This window comes from Mirounga angustirostris, unplaced genomic scaffold (genome assembly GCF_029215605.1).
Source record: "Mirounga angustirostris isolate CCGP_5_RB_7025 unplaced genomic scaffold, mMirAng1.0.hap1 SCAF_5, whole genome shotgun sequence".
Lineage (NCBI taxonomy): Eukaryota > Metazoa > Chordata > Mammalia > Carnivora > Phocidae > Mirounga > Mirounga angustirostris.
In genome coordinates, this window is record NW_026991713.1 from 171315365 (window position 1) to 171334157 (window position 18793).

General features: G+C 48.0%; 1 protein-coding gene across 2 annotated transcripts in view; it reads left to right on the top strand.

Annotated features, from left to right (window-relative positions):
- The first annotated feature begins 3912 nt into the window (after positions 1-3912).
- Positions 3913-18793, top strand: part of LOC123844753 (NADPH--cytochrome P450 reductase) — a 59545-nt gene continuing 44664 nt past the window's right edge. The window contains exon 1 of one of the 2 annotated variants that reach the window (XM_064593145.1): positions 3913-4044. The gene's annotated coding sequence lies outside the window, so the exon portion shown is untranslated. Of the gene's footprint in view, positions 4045-4145; positions 4533-18793 lie in introns of those variants that run through there. The other variant, XM_064593146.1, reaches the window with a different exon arrangement.

The following is an 18793-nucleotide window of genomic DNA, read 5'->3' on the forward strand; positions in this document are numbered from 1 at the left end:
AGACCCTCCCCCCAAAACCCAACAAAGTTGGACCCTGGACAGGCCACCCAGTCCTTGTCCAGCAATGACCACAGTCCAGTCCCTAGCTCCCATCCACCCCAGCCTAGTCTCTGGAACTCCAGCCCACCTTTCCTGAATCCTCTGTGGCTCATCTGGCAGATGCCTCCTGTTGCCTGCAGTTAGCAGCACTGGGGGCGGGGGGGGGGGGGAGAGCAGAGAGACAGACAGAGGAGGCCCCTAACACAGACCTGACCTGGAGGGACTCCAGAGCAAATGGAGACCAGTATTCTGGAAACATGACTTTAGGTAGGAAACACTTGGGGACTTGGAGGGCTGGATAGCAGTGAAGAAGCCACTGACCCTGGAGGGATCAGGACAGCTTTCCAGAAGTGGGCACATTGGTAGGATATGGACATTAAAAAACATGAAAAAAAAAAAATGACATTCCTGATAGCTCAGAGGCTACAATCAAAATTTCAGCGTGTACCAGGATTTATCCAATTTTGCTGGAGTAAAGAGTTTGTGGAGAAAAGTTATGAAGATCAAGCTAGAAAGACAAGTCAGGGCCAGCTTTTGAATGCCCTTGCATTCCAGACTAAGGAGATCTGTCCATACTGCACACTTTGATTGTGCACCTGCTGTGAGAACAGAAACAGATAGTAATTCAGACTCCATCCTTGACAGTGACTAGTCTGGATGTGAGCAGGGGGGTTGTCCGAGAACCCTGAAGGAGGTATCTGGAAAAAGCTTGATAAACCAGATCCAGGGAGACATTGAGGATCTGTTTCTTTTAAATCGTGCCAGGGTGGGAGAGAAAAAAAAAAAAAAAGGAACTTCTGGGAAGAGGACAGCCACAAGAGAAGAGCCCTGTAGTCATAGGGATGATTGGCTCATCTGTGCACACCCTGCCCAATGTTACAATGGTGTCAGTGCTGCCGTCGACTGGACACCCCACATGTGGCCCAAGCCACAGACAAAGCAAAAAACACGTAGAATGTAAATATCACCAAGCTCAATCGTGAAAACATCAAGGGTCAGGCAGCTAAAGGTGGGAAGCAGAGGTGGGGGCAGAGAGCAAAGGGAAGGACAAGGAGGCTGATAATGTTATCATACCATGTGAAGAGATACTGCCTGCAGTGGATGGATCGAGAAAGGTCCAAGGCTGCTGCTTAAATTATAAAGACGACTAACAGAGGAAGTCAAGTAGGTATATACATAATTATGTTGAAATGTGTGAGCAGGGGAGGCAGGCTGTGGTTTTAATGACCTTCCTCATCATTAGCAGGACTCAAGAGGTAACACCTAAAATATAGGACAACAGCCAGCCACAAAGACATTTCTTTACCAGTGTGGAAATAAGGACCAGAATAAAGCGTTAAACAAGGTAAAAGGTGATTCTTTCTGGGCAGTGAAGGTAAAGGAGAAACAGAAGGGAATTGACAGGAAACTGTTGTCTGTAACCCACATGTGTCTAATTTTGATTTGAGAAAAATGAAGCATGTAGTCAAAAGAATGGGTTCTTTGGCCAGAGACAAGATTGTTTGGGTATTTAAAAAAAAAAAAAAAAGTATTTATGTATTCAACTTTGGGTGAGTGAACAGTAGCAAGGCACAATGTGTGAAAGACACCTCCTTCGCCCCCGGTCCCAATTCTCCTAGTCTCCCCTAGAGACAACCAATGTTAGCACTTTCTCTTTCCAGAGAGGAAATGCACATACAACCAAATCTATACACAGTCTGTACATCCTTCTTCCACTTCCCTTCCCGCTACAATGTTTCCTAAAAACACAAAGAGTAGCTTTTTTACAACTGCTGTCATCACCTTCCTTTTCCTTTTATCAATTCATCTCAGAAATGGTTGTGTCAGCAATGAGCTTCCTCATTTGCCTTTTTTTTTTTTTTTTTTTTATAGCTGGGTTATATTCTCGCATGGGTGTAGCAACAAGATACGACAGTGCCTATTTCCCCACAGCTGCACCAGCAGTGTGTCGTCAGACTTTTGGTTTGTCATCGTTAGAGGGGAAAAAAGGTATCCCAGCCAGAGTTTTGATTTTGCGTTTTCTTTTACGTGTGAGGTTGAAAATCTCTTCATATGGTTAAAAGCCATTTGTATTTCTTTTTTTTTGTGAACTGAGTATTCATATCTTTTGTCCATTTATGTTGATTTGGTTTTTTTCCTTCATTAATTAGTGGGTCTCGTTATGAGGAAAACTAGTCCTTTGACTCTTAATAATAGCAAATATCTCCTGTTTGTCTTTTGACTTTGCCTGTAGGTCTTTGTCATGCATCAGGCTTTGATTTTTCTGTAGGCAAATTTTCTAATCTTTTTGGTTATATTTTCTGGGGTTTGTGTCATAACTCAGAAAGGCCTCTTGGGGAGTAACAGAAATAGTCCCATGATTTCTTATAGGACTATTCCTCTTTCTTCATCATTTAAATCTTTTATCTATTGGGAATGTCTATTCATGTGAAGTGTGAGGTGCATATCTAACCTACCTTTTTTTTTCCCAGCGGGCTAATGAGAGTGTTATTTTGGGGAGGATGGGTATAGGGTCAGGAATGTAGGGCAGTGAGCAGAGAAGAATATGAAGAAGTTTCCCTGGCAGTGGATGTAGAAGAAACTGGAGTGACATGCACAGTCAGGAATTGCTGAGATCATCCAGGTGAGAGGTGAACCCAGGGAGGCCTGAACTAGGGCAGAGGCAGCAGATAAGGTAAGAAGTGGGGAAAGGGTCCTGGAAATAGAATCCATAGGACTCAGTTACTGGCTCAGTGGGGAAAAGCAAAAAAAAAAAAAAAAAGATGCCTGTTCCTGCCTGGGTGATCTTTTATTAGCAGAGAGAACTCAGTGTTGTAATTTCTAGCCTCACAGAAGCAAGGTACAAGGATTCAGAATCAAAGACTGAAGATTCCCTGGGACACCCCCAGAAGATGTTCAACAGGGTGTTGGGAAGGTGGGAGGGAGTATCAGAGATTGGGGGAGGAACTCCCCACTGCTCTCTTGGGGGCCAAGTGAAGGAGTTACACATTCTGTTCCTTGGCTGGACAGGGTGCACCCCACCCTGAGGGCGATGGCATTCATCTCATCTGTTGGAGGGACTGGTTCCTGACAGACTGGACCTGGAAGTCTAGAACTGGGGCCACAGGAATAATCCTCTCTTTACACAGGGCTTTACTATTTTCAAAGTATTGGTTGTTGGTTGGCTGGTCCTGTTTTTAAAGATGGAGAATGGGCTCTAAGGCAGGGAGTTGCCCACTGTTCGAAAGGAATTCGCAACAGAGCACTTAGGACTACTCCTACTACTAATAGCAATGACTTCCATTTCTAGAGCACTTACTACTGCACTGAGTTAAATCCCTTAGGAACACGAGTAATACTGCCTGATCCTCCTGACCCTATAAAGTAAGAACGACAGCAGGAGGCAGAGGTGGGACTCAGACCCACCACCCAGGCAGCCAGACATTTCACGCCCGAGGGCCCTCCGCCCCCTCCCCGCCTCTTCGGTCCAGTCCGCGCTCCCTGCCTGGTCACTTCCCGTCCTCTGCCCCAAGCAGGTCCGCATTCTGGTCCGGGCCCTCTGCGGTCAGGTTGCCCCGACCCGGGTAAGCGCGCTGGGCGGTGGAAGAGAGGAAGCGCGAACAGACGCGAGCGGCAGCCGGCGGCAGCAGGCCAGGCCCCGCGGCGCACAGCCATGGCCCCGCGGTGACCCACGAGGCGGGCCGGCTGGGGCAGGGGCAGCGCGACCGGCAGCAGCAGGGACGGTAGCGCCGAGGCCACAGCCTCACGCGGAACGCGGGGCGAGGCTCCAGGGCCCGGCCGCGGGGCGGGGCCGCTGAGGGGGCGTGGCCGGGCCGGGCCGTACCAAGAGCTCGGATTCGCCGGGGGGGAGGGAGGCTGGCCCCAAGAGCGCGCGGCGCGGTTGGGCGGTGCGTGCCCCCGACGGCCACGCCTCCACCCCCGCGGCCGGCGCGGGCGGTGGTAGCGTCTCAGTGGTGCGGGCCTGCGTCCTGCTCGGGTGGCCGCAGTGTAGCCGGGCCGCCCGTGGTAAGTGCGCGCGGTCCTGGTCGCGGGCTTGCGAGGTCAGGGCGCCGGGGTTCAGGGTGCCGGGGTCCGGGGCCCGACGGCTTTCGGCCGCTTCGGCTGCCCTGACCCTCGGCGCTAGGGCGGGCTCTCGGGCCGGGTCGCTGCGTGTCTCTACTGACGCTCGCGCGGGAAGTGCGGCTGGCTTCCTCGCTGGTGCTTCCCGGGGCGGCCTTTCCCCTCGAGCTGGCCTCTCGCGGCGCCTTGAGGGTCGTGGTTTCCGCGGCCCAGGGCGCCCGACGGACCCCACGGCCGAGGGCCGAGTCTTGGCGTCAGAGGGCTCGGGCTCCAGTCTCCGCGCCGCCATCCTCAGCTAAGCCACTTTTCCTCTCAGAGACTCAGTTTCCCCGTCTGTACAGTGGGCCTCAGGAGGAGGGCAGTTATTGAGGTAACTCACGTAGGAGACGCTCGATGAATGCGCCTGGGACCCGAATCTGACCCTGCAGCATCAGGTGGGCTCAATCGAGGGCTCCGGGGAGCCTGCCAGCCCCGCCTCTCCTGAGAATCGCTCTGGGTGCGGGTAAGGGCATCCCTGGGGGGGCAGTGCTCCTCCCGGGCACGTGTCTCGGTGGCAGCTGCGACACATCTTTGCCGGGCTCTGCTGGGGCAGCCGTGACACCCTTAGCCATGACACCCTTAGTAACTGGGTAAGAGGTCGAGGTCTCCGGGAGGCGAGGGGGCTGCAGGGAACTTGACCTCGACTTGTTGCTTACATTTCTCAAGACCGTTGTGTAAGCTAGTGAACGGTACTGAAGAGTTTGGGTCCCCTTCGGAGAACGTGGCTGCCTCCTTTTCTTAGACCCATAAAATACAGTCTTCCCTCTGAGCTTGGCCAAACTGGAGAAGAGTGGTAGGGCCAAGGGAGACTGGGCTGGAGTGGGTAGTTCTGGTTTGAATCTTGGCCCCTTGACGGGACACTTAACTTCTTGGAGCCTTTGTTTCCTCCTCAAGGAGTACAGATGGTGATACAGCCCACTCTGCCACCCACACAGGGTTGAGGTTCTGAGGCTCAAAAGAGAGGGTCTTGGTCTTGGAGGGTGACATTGAGAACTGTAGTATCCCGTACTCGCGGAACAGTTAACTAACCGTCTGGGATCCAGTGTCCCTACTGTGCAGTGCTGTAATTCCATAGGCCCTCTCATTTGGGGACAGGACCTTGATTAACTACTTCCAAGTTCCGCCTGTACAGATCCCCTCTGAGTGGTTGTGGGGTTGGCTTGATCAGGAAAACAGTCCAAAAGTCCAAACAGTCCAAAACAGTCCAAAAGTTTGCTTCTGAGCAGCAAACTCAGAAGGGATCGCTTTCTTTTCTCTGTGTCCTTCTAAGGAGGTCTTCTTTTCTTTTTGAGAGAATGGGCAGTTCTTGAGCTTCTCATGATTTTCTTAGCAGCTGAGATGAGAAACTGTGTCATCGGGCAGAGAGCTCAATCATTGTCTCAGTTGTCCAAAAAACAGGGCTGCATTTCAGAGAATGGAGTGTTAGCTTCCAGTTGTGTTGAGGTGTTGAAAACTTTCGGGGGTGGGGGTCTTAATTCTCCAAAATTCTTCATGTCTAGCACTTGGAAAAAGAGCAGATAGGTTTGAGATGCAGGGAACCCCAGGGATATACTTCAGCACCTGAAAACAGGGTTGAACTCAGCCGACATGAGTAAGGCAGGTGAATACTTTTGGGTGGTACGAGTTTGTAAATGGCCACAGGATTTGTTGGTTGTCTGGCAAACCTGAAATTTTAGGATCTGCCAGTGACTCCCTTAACCCCTTGAAAATCAGGATCTGAGTTAAGTAAGTCCACCTGTGTTCAGGAGAGTATTTGGAATCAGAACTGCTTGGCACATCTAGAACATTTATTGGCTAGACCCATGGAACATTTCAGGTTAATAAGAATTTAGCTCTTAAGCAGTTTTCATTCCCCCCCACCCATGGAACCTTCCATGGTTCCAGAGAGCCCAGCTGCCCCTGCAGCATTTCTGCTTCCTTGTGTTTTAGGAAGGAGCAAAGCGCAGGATGGGGGGAGGAGGGGTCCAGGAACCTGACTTCCAGCTCAGGCACTAGCACCATGTGCCTTTTGGCAAACCACCCCAGGCCTGTGGGCCTCGGTTTAGTGCTTTGGGATTTAACTTATATGTCAGATTCATTTAAAAATTAAAATCAGAAAAAAATGAAATGGAGAAATGGCTGTTTTTATAAAAATGTGTTTTTTCCTGTTTCTAGAAATATTAAGTGCTCATTATTTAAAAAAAAATAAAACTATTAAGAAATATGCAGTGTAGTTAGTGAGCATCCCTCATAGCCTTATACGGAGATTAAAAAAAAAAAAATCACTGCTAGTGGTATAGTATACGTTCTCCAGATATTTTTTCACATATAAAAACATTTATTATCTAATTTTTTTTTACTTAAAACAACAGAAATGTGCTACTATTTAATTTTACTATGAATTTCAAACACAAAGTCATGCTGTCAGTCATACTGTTTTTGAGGCTTGCTTTTAATTACTTACCATGATATATCACTGTGTAAAGCTCTACCTCATTCTTTTTTCTTTCTACTTCATTCTTTTCTAAAACCGCATTCTTTTTAAAAATGACAGAATATTCCAGTAATTGGTATTATTGAAAAAAATGTGTTTTTTGCAGCTTTTTGCTCTTACGAGTTCTTCAGCAGTGAATAGCCTTTGTTCTTTATCTTTGTACGATTGGGCAAATATTTTTGCATTATGAACTCCTAGAAGAGCTGGATCAATGTTCATGAACTTTTCAATGTACTCATTTAACAGATACTGAGTACTACATGCCAGGCACTATTTAGCTGTTGGGGTTACTTAGTAGTCAACAAAACAAACAAATCCTCCGTGGATCTAATCTCTTCTTGGGGGCAAACAACACACATGATTTGTCAAATGATGATAAATACTTTGAGATATAACTTTTTGTTATATATCAGGTTCATTTAAAAATTAAAATCCGCAAAAAAGTGAAATGGAGAAATGACTTTTTATAAGAAGGTATTTTTTCTGTTGACAAAAAAACTAAGTGTTCCTTAGTTAAAAAAAAGACTCTTACAGAAATATGTAATATAGACAGTGAATGTCCTTCAGAGCCTTCCACTAAGACATTTCCTTTACTGAGAAAAATAATACAAAGGGGTGTGTGTGTGTGTGTGTGTGTGTGTGTGTATAGAAATGGTGTGACTTTCAGTATCACTGGGTATTAAACTTCCCTCCAAAAACATTCCCTTGTTATGTTCCCACCAGCAGAGACTCATGTTTTTAAATTCAGAATTCTCAGGTCGGTTGTGAAGATGAGCTGCTAATGGCAGAGATGCTTTTATTTAGGAAAATTTGTGCTAGCATCTGTGCTAAGTTTGTATTATGTATGCACAACATTGTGTGTGTGTGTGTGTTTTAATTCCTGTGATGACTCCAAAAGGCTAGTTTTCATACCCACTTCACAGCTGGGGGTGGGGGGCGCATCTCAGAGGTGCAATCATTTGCTCAAGGCTAAGGGTGAAGCTGAGGCCTCACCCAGGACCGTCTGCTTCCAGAGCCCCCGCCTTCCTTTTGTGCTGTGTTATTCCTCCTTGCTTCCAATACCAAAGCACCAATAAGTATGTCTGTCTTTTTTAATTAAAAAAATTTTTTTTGGTGTGGGGGCCCTGGGTGGCTCAGTTGGTTAAGTGTCCGCCTCTTGATCTCAGCTCAGGTCTTGATCTCAGGGTCGTGAGTTTGGACCCCGCTTTGGGCTCTGCGCTGGGTGTGGAGCCTGCTTAAAATCCTCTCTCCCTCTCCCTCTGCCCCCCACACCCCGCCTCACACTCTCTCTGAAAGAAAAAAAAGAAAAGGATGGTTACCATAAAAAGCCATATGTAAATATTGTCCTCGGATGCAGGGAGGTGAATTGGGAGGGTGTGCAAGGAGAGCATACTCTCCCGGCTTAGGTGCCCCTAAGTATGTCTGTCTTGTATGTCTCACTGTACATTTCATTATAGTGTAAGAAACATAAATGAAATGAGTATCTTGGGGAGATAGGTAATGCCAGTCCTCTATTATTATTTTATAGGCTACAGAACAAAGCTGCTTTTTCTGTGCAGTTTTGTTGTCTGGCATTTGATAGAAATGTAGACTCACCAGGCAGGTGGGGAGAGGCTCCTGGGGCAGAGGTAGCTTACCGGCTTATACAGGCGTTGGCCCACGCCAGGCCTTCTGTCTTTAGCCATGAAGTGGGAAAAAGAATCCTGCTTCACCTGCCTCCTGGGACAGTTCCAAAGGTGTTTATTTTTCAGCAGTTAGTTCTTCCCATTCTTGGCAGTGTTTCCATCCCTGTGGAATGACACTTCAAAAACCTATCTTTGGCCCTCAGGGTCCAAGCTTCTATGTTTAGGGCCCGGTTCAGGTACTTGGGAATTCTGACACGGCGGGGAACCAACATAAACAGTTATGGCGGAGTGTGTGGGGTTCGTTCTTGAGATAATGCATGTGAAGTGCTCGTCTTTGGTGCTGAGCCCACCGTGTGCACTCAGGGGAGCACTCAGGTTGAGCTGCCTTTATTTGGGGGTCATGCCAGCCTCCACAGAAGAAGTGACATTTGATTTGGGTCTTGAAGGGTAGGTAGGAATTCACTGAGCCCACCAAGGCACACCTCCCCCCGGGGGGGGGTGTAGGGTGTATGGGGTGTAGGGTGTAGGTTGCATGAGGCGAGGAAGCAATCGGGGCTTCTCTGAAGGAGTCTTGTGAACCTTGCTAAGTGATGGGAAGGCTTTTAATTATTTACTTATTTATTTAATATTTATTTTATTTTAGAGAGAGAGAGAGAACATGAGCAGGAGGGGCAGTGGGAGAGGGAGAGAGAGAATCTTAAGCAGTTTCCACACTCAGTGTGGAGCCTGAGTTGGGGCTCCATCTCACCACTCTGAGATCACGCGACCTGAGCCAAAATCAAGAGCTGGACGCTTCACTGACTGAGCCTCCCAGGTGGGAAGGCTTTTCAATAGGTCGATGACGTGACTGGCACAGAGCAGCGTATTCTTGTATTGGCTTTTCGGACTTTCTTACTGTTAGTATCCTCCTTTCTGGGTGAATTCATCATTTGGGAATCTTACTCTGCTTCAATCTGTATCCTACTGTTTCAGCGTTCTGCATCCTCAAGGTGTTTTTCCTTCTCCCAGCCCCCTCCCCAGGTGAGGTGTTTACGTTAGTTGTGTGGTGTACCTGTCGGGATGCGTGCGTGTGTGTGTGTGAAGGTGGTGGAGGAGTCCCATGGGGCAAACCATGGCTCTTTGAAGGCTGGTCTGTTGGTTGGGTCCCCTGGAGCCGAATTCATCAGCTGGTTATGCCTGATGCTGATAGGTGTGGCAAGTCGGTTAACACTGGGGTAGGTGGTGAACAAAGCACCTGGGGGACCCAGGCCTTCTTCTGGGTGTCTTGTGGAGAAAACTGCTGATGTGGGGGTCTTGTTTCATTTATAAAGAGGTGACTGTGGTGGGGGAAATCTCCTTTAATTGGGGTGCTGGAGGGGAGAGGCATTCTGATCTTTGCTCAGCGTCTGTACACAGAGAATCAGACACACACAGCTCAGAGAATCAGACCCATGCCTCCCAGAAACGGATCAGTTTCAAGGCCAAACTGGACTATAGTGGTGGGCCAAACGGTGGTGTCATCAGCCATGGATTGTTTCTCAGAGAATTGGATTCTTTAAGAGATCCTATGGTAGGGAAATAGAATGGAAAAAGTTGGCTTTTGTTACCTGGTTGTACTCACAGAGAAAGATGGACTCTGTGGGGTGTGCCCTCTGATGTGTGACTTATGTAATTTGCTTCTGGGTGAAATTTATGAATTATGTTTAGTCATTTTTTTTATCTCCCCTCATTTTATCTTCAGTGCCTTTTTCTATACCCCCCCCCCCCCGCCCCGCATTTACCAAGCTCTGCCTTCCACATGACCTGTTCCTTTGGTGCTCACGTAATAGCACTGTGACCTTGTGGTACTTCGATCCTCGCTAGCACACAACATCATTGCATTGGGTAGGCTGGGTCTGTACAAAGGTTTGAGGGCTGGGTAGGAACATGTGAACTTGTGCTCACCTCTGAATTCAGAGGTGTTGACTCTATCCATAGGTCGCCTGGGGTCGGTTTCCATCCAAACAGGGATGGTGGTTCTTGAATACACGGGAGAACCCATCAGCCAATTGTGCCCGGCTTCTTCTAGGGGTAGGGTTTAGATTGGGACACATTCCAGGCATCAGCAAGTTTTCCCATCCGGATTTGCAGTCCAATGAGGAACAGCATTTGTTGGTTTCAGTTAAGGGTTTCAGAACCTTTGTGATTGTTTAAGAAACCGAACAGTGTCATGTGGACAGGTTGGGCGCAGGGCTTTATGTAATATGATTCGCAAACTCTAAAAAGTCGGTTAGCATGGCAACAGAGATGAAACCTCCCATCCCACCTGCGGGAACCCTCCCCCGCTGTCCCCTCCCGCCCCAGCTCCTCGCCAGTAATGTCTCTCTCTCCCTGTTAGTGACCTCACGGTCTTCCTGGTCCCTCATGCTCTAAAGACAAAAGACCGGTTGGCCTCTGCCTTCCTCTTCATTCTGGGTTTCCACCACCATGCAGTCCTGTCCGTTTTCCGTCTTTGGCTCGCTCTCTCCCGCCCTGCTGTGGTGTTATTGTAGCCCCTTCATTTTCTGCCGCGCTCGCCCCTAATTGGCCCCCCTGAGTCCATAATTCCTTCCCACTCCTCCCACTGCTTCTCAAGACCCATCCATGCTGGATTGATCACCCTTCCTTTGCTCAAAGATTGATGTCGCTGTCAGATTGTTTGCTGATTTTCCCTTCCTCCCCCGTCTGCCCCCCCCCAAAGGATACGGAAGTGGCTGGTAATAGAAGGAGCCTAATCCTCCCTCCCCCTAATGGCAGTATGGTTGGAACAGAATGTGAATTCATTGGGAACAGGGAACCTCCCCATCATTGCCACAAGAGTAAGCCAGTGCATGGTACCAGGCCAGTCATAAGGTGGGCACTCACTAGATGCTAACTGGCTGAACAGGGGAGAGAATGGGCGAATGAGTGATTATGACTTCTCTCTCCGTAGTCTCTTGCTTCCTCCTGCATATGGACTGAGCCCAGATGTCAATGTTGGGTCTGATCTGTGTCTTTCAAGATTACTCTGAGGTGCAATATGAATTTTTGGGAGGATTTTAGTTTTCCATCTAGGTATGACAATTGAAATGTCTCAAGTTCCTCCTGCAGTTACTAGTTTATTCAATAATTCAGTAATGAATCATTTTATAATTGAAAAAGAGAAGGAACTTGGGTGTCTCCCCCATAGTATTCTAAGTCTCTCTACATACTTCCAAATCATTACCTGGAGGCCAAAAACCTGAATCAATGTGTTTACTTAAAAAATGCTACTGAAATTAATAAGAGGGTTCTAGTGTAACCTTTGAGTGTCTGTTGTATGTCAGGTCCCGTGCTGGGTATTTTGTGTCTCATGTAGTCATCAGAACACTGTGAGGGTGGTCAGTGATGGGCCCGAGGCTGAGTGATCATGTGCCTAGGGTCCCATTGTGTGGAGGTAGCATATCTGGGGTTTGAACCAAGGTCTGTCTACCTACAAGACCCATGTTCTTTCATGGCCCAACTGGGTTTTAAGTTAGTTGAATTCCAAGGCCAACACACTCCTCAGCCAAACCCCACACCAAGGAAATAACTAAAAGCTGAGAGCCTAGTAATTGAGAGGACCCTGGGAGGCAGGTAATCGTATGATAAGGCAGTCAAGGGCAGCTGTTGGATTAAGCACAAAACTCAGTTCAGAGCTTCCTAGAAGGTAAGCCAAAGAAGGATGGGATTGAACAGCAAGCATTATTGGGAAAAGGAAGCAGGTCAGTTTAGCACGAGAAGCACTTTTCTCTGGGCCTTTATCCGGGGCTTATTGAATAAGGCAGTGGGCAGCAACTTCCATGCCCAGCAGGTGTTTGTAGACCACCTGTGAGTACCAGGCCCTCTTAGAGGTGCTGGGACTGCACTTGTGTGTGGACAGGACCAACAGGATGATGGTGGCTCAGGCCCCCGGCAGAGGGAATGTTCCATACAACAGAGGAGCATGGCCCACAGGGAGCCCGTCCTGGGACCCGCTTGGGTAAGTGCAGAGAACATCAGTCTCTATTGTAATACTGCATGGGCAGACCTTTGGGGGAATGGGAGCAAGAGAAGACTCTTGGCGGGATGTATTCCTGCAGGCAGAGGGGGAAAGCAGGAGAACCTGGGAGAGTGGGTGGGGAGAGTCCCTTTGCCAGAGGTTGGGAGGCAGGCAGGTCACAGTGGAGGTCATGAGGCTCTTAGCACATTCCACGTGCAGCGTCCTGCCATTTTGCTGGGAAAGTTGAAAGGCCTGGCTTGGCTTCTTCCCCTTAGTGAGTGACCATAGCAGAGCCAAGAGGTGTCAGAAGGCTGTACTGATCCCGTTCCAGTGCTCCCGGCTGAAGGGCCAGCAGGCTGTACCTTTAAGGGCGGAGTGATGACTTTGGCCCGGGATATTGTGTTGATTTAGCCATTCGGCAGCTGTCAGCCAAGTGCCTGTGCGAGGCCTCCTGAGCACCGGGGGCTCAGAGACTCAAGGAGCTCCTGCCCCACACCGGCCTCTCCCGCATCTCCAGGGGTGGCTTAATTTTGAGCAGCACCGTCACCCGATGGTACCACCGGGATGTTAACTGCCAGACGCACCCCAGGTCATTCAGCGAAGCAACTTCGAGCTATAACTTTGCCCTGTTCCGTAAAGGTTTTGCAAGGCAAAGAAGTGGAGGAGAGGGTGGTTCTGATGCCCGCTGGTCTGGGTTTGAAGCCTGACTCTACCGCTTATCCGTTCCCTGCCTTTGGACAAGGTGCTTTATCCTCTGTGGTGATTACAGTTCCCGTACCTCAGAGAGTTGTTGTAGGGATGAAATGAAATGGGAGAACGTCCTATTTCAGGGGCTTAATACATGTTAATTGTTACTACAGGTAGTATTTAGATATAAATAGACGAGGCAAACAGAAAGTGATGGTGGGGGACCTCGGGTTATGGATAGTGTGTGGCTGCTAGTGGCGCTTGGAGTTTGTCCAGAGGTTCCCGATGTCCAGAGAAAGGGGGGAAGGCAAATCAGGAACGCGGAGCGACTGCTGATGGGTACGAGGTTTTCTTTGGGGGTGATGGGAGTGTTCATGAATTAGACTGCAGTGGTGAGCGCACAGTGTGGGTGGACCACTGAGTTGTGTCCTCTAAAATGAGGAATATTACGGTACGTGAATTAGAGCTCCATTTTTAAAAATCCAGTGACTAGGCCACAAGTCCTTGGGGCGCCTGGGTGGCTCACTTGGTTAAGCGTCCAGCTCTTGGTTTTGGCTCAGGTTGTGATCTCAGAGTCCTGGCATCGAGTCTCGAGTCAGGCTCTGCGCTAAGCAGGGAGTCGGCTTGAGATTCTCCCCCTCTGCACCTTCCCCCGCTCACACCTTCTCTCTCTCAGATGTATGAATAAAAAAAAAAAGGCCACGAGTCCTTGAGCCGCTGGACTCCCGCTGGCTCTGCCCCCGGCTGCCCGTCGCCTCAGGCGGGTTGTGCGCACCTGCGGCAGACTCATGCACGGCTCACCACGTGTCTCTGAGCTTGCCTGCATTTCTTAGCCCTCTTGAGGGGGGTGACGTGTGTCGCTTCCAGCCTGAAGCATTGAAGAACGGGGGCTGATCCCTCTCACAGGCTTCCTCCCATCACAGCAACTTGGAATTTATCCATTGAGGTCGTGGAGTCACATGGACAGAGCGGCTCGCCCTACTGAGTCCCCTTATGGGAGCCAAGAGCCGAGCGGAGTCACCTGGCCTCCGCCAGACATTGCGTCACGTTAGGCGGTGAGCTCCTCCTTGGGGTGTGTGTGGGGGTCAGAGGAAGACACCTTTTCCCAGTCCGGTGGCCTAGAGAAATGTCCTCCCTGCCCCTCCCCTGGGTGTGTCGTGTGATGTGGGTCGCCTCTTTCCCAGCAGGAAGCCACAGCAGTGCAGTGGGAGCCGTGGCTTTCGCAACCCGTGCGGGGGCAGCTGCCTGTGGCCAAGTACGCAGCAGCTGTCCCGGCAACATCTGTCAGAGGGCGGCCTCAACTGCCAGCCCCAGGAACACTTCGCGTGACCCAGTATCCCAGGTGACGGCACAGTGTAACGTCAGCCCAGCACCAGAGGGTTTTGTGTTTCACCCTCGAAGAGAATGTGGTCGGGGCAGTAAGAAACCATCATTAGCTAATGGTTTAGTGCTGACGAGCAGTCTTGTAAATGGTCTGATCATCGTGGGTGCTTTTATAGACACCACAGGGTGGTCCTCTAGCATCTGATTATTACGGACTTGCTCATGTTGTTGTGAGTTTTTAATAACCCTTTCCCCCAGATCTTGTGGCTTAAAAGCATGGCATGAGTCCACAGACACAGATCACGGAAATGACCTCGGTACACATTTGATCTGATGCGCAGCATGGCCGAATGTCAAGGTGAAGCACGGGTGGAGCGGGGGGTTCCACACAGTGCCATCTAAGGCCTCAGCCCCATGGCAGTCTCACCTGACCTCTTGTTAATATTGGCCTCCCGGGAAGGGGATGCCCACGTCCCCGTCACAGTCTGCCGTCAGAACCCTGGCTTCCTGTCCTCTTGTAGGCAGGATGATGGGTTGTGAAGCCGCTTGGCGGACAAAAAGAAAGCCTACTGCCTGCTCTGGATGTGGAGCTGTTGCCCAGAGCAGCCTTACATGGCTACCTGGTCCTCGCTGCCCTAGCGCACTCAGGTTTTGCTGAATGGCACAGCCTACTGCTGGCCGAACCTAGGGTGACCCAGCGTGGGACCTCACTGGGACCACTGTGAGCCAGGAGTTGGACCACCCCCGGGATCATGACCTGAGCTGAAGGCAGACACGTCAGCAACTGAGCCACCCATGTGCCCCCAAGCCATACCTCTTGATCCTTAGTTGTTCTTGATCAGGTGAGAGAAGGAGATGGGGAAGGAAGGAACTTTCCTACAAGGCAGGTGCTGCTTCCTGCTGTCACTGAGCATGCGTAGGAAGGAGCAGGGGCAGATTTTATGAAGGAAGTGGCACGTGAGTTCATCGTTGAAGACACAGCTTTGGTGGCTACTATAGAAAAGGGAGGAACATTCTTAGGAGGAAGAACAGTGAAGAAAGAAGAGGCAGCAGTGTGAAAGATGTGTCTAGGGAAGCTGATGGGAAGACCTTGCAGGAAGGATGCCGCTGGGTTATTTTTAAACATTTTTTATTTTTAACCAATTTTTGACTTACAGAGAAGTTGCCAAAATGGTGCAAAACGAGTTTCCTTATATTTTTCACCCAGTTTCCCTTGGTGTTAATATCTTATAAAATTATAATTCAGTTACCAAGACTAGGAAATTAACATTGGTATGGTATTATTAACTATAAACCTAGGGTGGGCAAACTTTTTTTTTTTTTAAAGATTTTATTTACTTGAGAGAGAGAGTGAACGAGAGAAGGAGTGTGGGGAGGGGCAGAAGCAGACTCCCCGAGGTCCGGGATCATGACCTGAGCCACCCAGGCACCCCCGGACAAACTTTTTCCGTAAAGAGCCAGGAAGTAAATACTTTAGGTTTCGTGGGTTGTAAGATGTCTGTCACAAGTCCCCAACTCTGGTGTTTTAGCAAGAAAGCAGTTGTAGGTCATCTGTAAATGATTGAGCATGACTATTCTAATAAAACTTTATTTTCAAAAGTAGTCTGCAGCCTGAGTCAATGCTTGACCATAATTTGCCAACCCCTGAACTAAACAACATCCCTTATTAAAATTTTACTAGTTGTTTTTCCACTAACGTCTTCCATCTGTCCTAGGGTCCTGTCCAAGATCCTGCCTTGCACCTAGTTGTCATGCCTCTGTAGTCTCTTCCCATCTCTGACAGTTCCTTCGCCTGTCCTAGCTTTGTTACCTTATAGAACCCACCCCAGTTGGGGTTTGACCAATGTTTTCTTTTGTTTGGAGGGAGGTAATGCATCTGTGGCAAGAAAGCCACCAAGATGGTGCTGTGTCCTTCTGAGTACATTGTCTCGGGGGGCTCATTACTAGTGACGTCTACCGTGATTTCTTGGTTGGGTTGGTGTCTGCAAAGCTACTATTTTCCTCTTTGTAGTTAATAAGTATCTTGGGAGAGAGAACTTTGAGACCGTGCAAATCCTGTTTCTCCCGGGACTTTTGCCCACTAATTTTAGCACATCTACTGGTAGGTCTCGTCTGCAATAATTCTTACTGGGGATCTGTCTAATGGCAGTTCTCTATTTCCCTCTTTCCTCCTATATTTATTAGTTGGAATCTTGTGAGGAAGAGCTGTGCCTTCTCTCCTATTGCTTTATTTATTTGATTATTTATATCACTATGGAGTCATGGGTATTTATTTATTCTACTGTTCAAAACCCAGTACTAGCGGTGAACAATTCAAAGAGGAAAAATTGAGGAAACAATCCCATTTACAGTAGCATCAAAAAGAATCAAATACTTGGAAATAAATTTAAACAAGGAGATGGAAGACTTTTCCACGGGAAACTACAAAACGTTGCTGGAAGAAAATAAAAAAAACTTAAATAAATGGAAAGACATTTTGTGTTCATGGACCAGAAGTCTTAATATCATTAAAATGGCATTACATCCCCTGCCCCCAAAACAGAACACAAATTCAGTGCAATCTCTATCAAAATCCTCATGGCTTTTTATGCAGAAATGGAGAAGCTGATCCTAAAATTCCTACAGAATTTCGAGGAACTTCAGATGGCCAGTCTTGAGGATGAAGAACAAAATGGGAAGACTCATACTTCCTGATTTCAAAACCCACCAGAAAGCTACAGTAATTAAGGCAGTGTGGTGCTATTATAAGGACAGACCTATAGGTCAATGGAATAGAATTGAAATCCAGAACCTAATTCATACATATATGGTTAAGTGCTTTTTGACAAGAGTACCAAGGCCATTTGATAAAGGGAAATAGTCTTTTCAACAAATGGTGCTGGGACAACTAGATATCCACATACAACAAGAATGAAGCTGGATACTTTACACCATATACAAAAATCAACTCAAGGTGGATCAAAGACCTAAACAAATGTCAGAGATATAAAACTCTTAGGAGAAAATATAGAGGTAAATCTTAATGACCTTGGACTTGGCAGTGGTTCCTCAGATATGACACCGGAATCATAGCAACAAAAGAAAAAGCAGATAAATTGGACTGTTTTGAACTGAATGTTTGTGTGCCCCTAATATTCGTACGTTGAAATCCTAGCCCCTAATGTGATGGTATTAGGTAGGGCTTTGGCAAGGTAATTAGGTTATGAGGGTGGAACCCACATGAATGGGATTAGTGCCCTTATAAGAAGGGCACTTCTTATAAGAAGTCACAGGAGAGGGGGGTGCCTGGGTGGCTCAGTCGGTTAAGCAGCCGACTCTTGATTTTGCCTCAGGTCATGATCTCAGGGTCTTGGGATTGAGTCCCACATCAGGCTCCTGCTCAGTGGGGAGTCTGCTTGAGGATCCTCTCTTTCCCTCTGCCCTTCCCCCCACCCCCCCTCTAAAAATAAATAAATCTTAAAAAAAAAAAAGTGACGGGAGGGCTTGCTTCCTCTTTCTGCTTTCTCTCATGTGTGAATATGAGAAAGCAGCTATCTACAAGCCGGGCAGCAGGCTCTCACCAGACACTGGATCTACTGGTGCCTTGATCTGGATTCCCCAGCCTCCAGAACTGTGAGAAATAAATGTTTCTTGTTTAAGCTGTCTGGTCTAGGATATTTGTTAGAGCAGTCTGAGCTAAGACATGGACTTCATAAAAATGAAAAAACTTTGATGCATCAAAGGACCCTATCAAGAAAGCGAAAAGACAGCTCAAATAATGGGGAGAAGTATTTGCAAATCATATATCTGATAAGGCTCAAGTATCTAGCATATGTAAAGAACACTCATAACTCAACAACAAGAAAAAACAACCCAATTGAGAAATGAGCAAAGGACCTGAACAGATATTTTTCCAAATGGCCGCAAGCACATGAAAAATTCTCAGCATCATTTGTCGTTAGGGAAAGGCAGATCTAAATCACAGTGAGATACCACTTCACACCCACTGGCATGGCTATTTAAAACAAAAACTAACCAGAAAAAAATAAACTGATGTTGGTGGGAACATGGAGAAATTGGAACCCTCATATGTTGCTGATGGGAATGGGAAGTGGTGCATCCGCTGGGGAAAACAGCGTGGCAGTTCCTCCATGCATTAAGCATAGCATGACCACATGACCCAGCAATTCCACGTCCAGTTATCTACCCAGAGAATTGAGAACAGGCACTCACACAAAGGCTTGTACGTGAACGTAGCAGCATTATTTGTGATAGCCAAAAAGTGAAAACAACCCAAATTCCATCGTCTAATGAATGAATAAGTAGAGTGTGGTAGATCCGTACGTCGGACTAGTAGTCAGCCGTAAACAGGAGTGAATGGCTGACACCTGCTACAATATGGTGAAGCTTGAACACGTGATGCTCAGTGAAAGAAGCCATTCACAAAGGACCTGCTGATTGTATGATTTCATTCATGTGAAATGTTTGTAATAAGGAAATTCACAGAGACAGGCAGTAGATGAGAGGTTGCCGGGGGCTGGGCGATGGGGATTGATTGCCTCCTGGGTACTGTGTTTCCTTTGGGGTGATGAA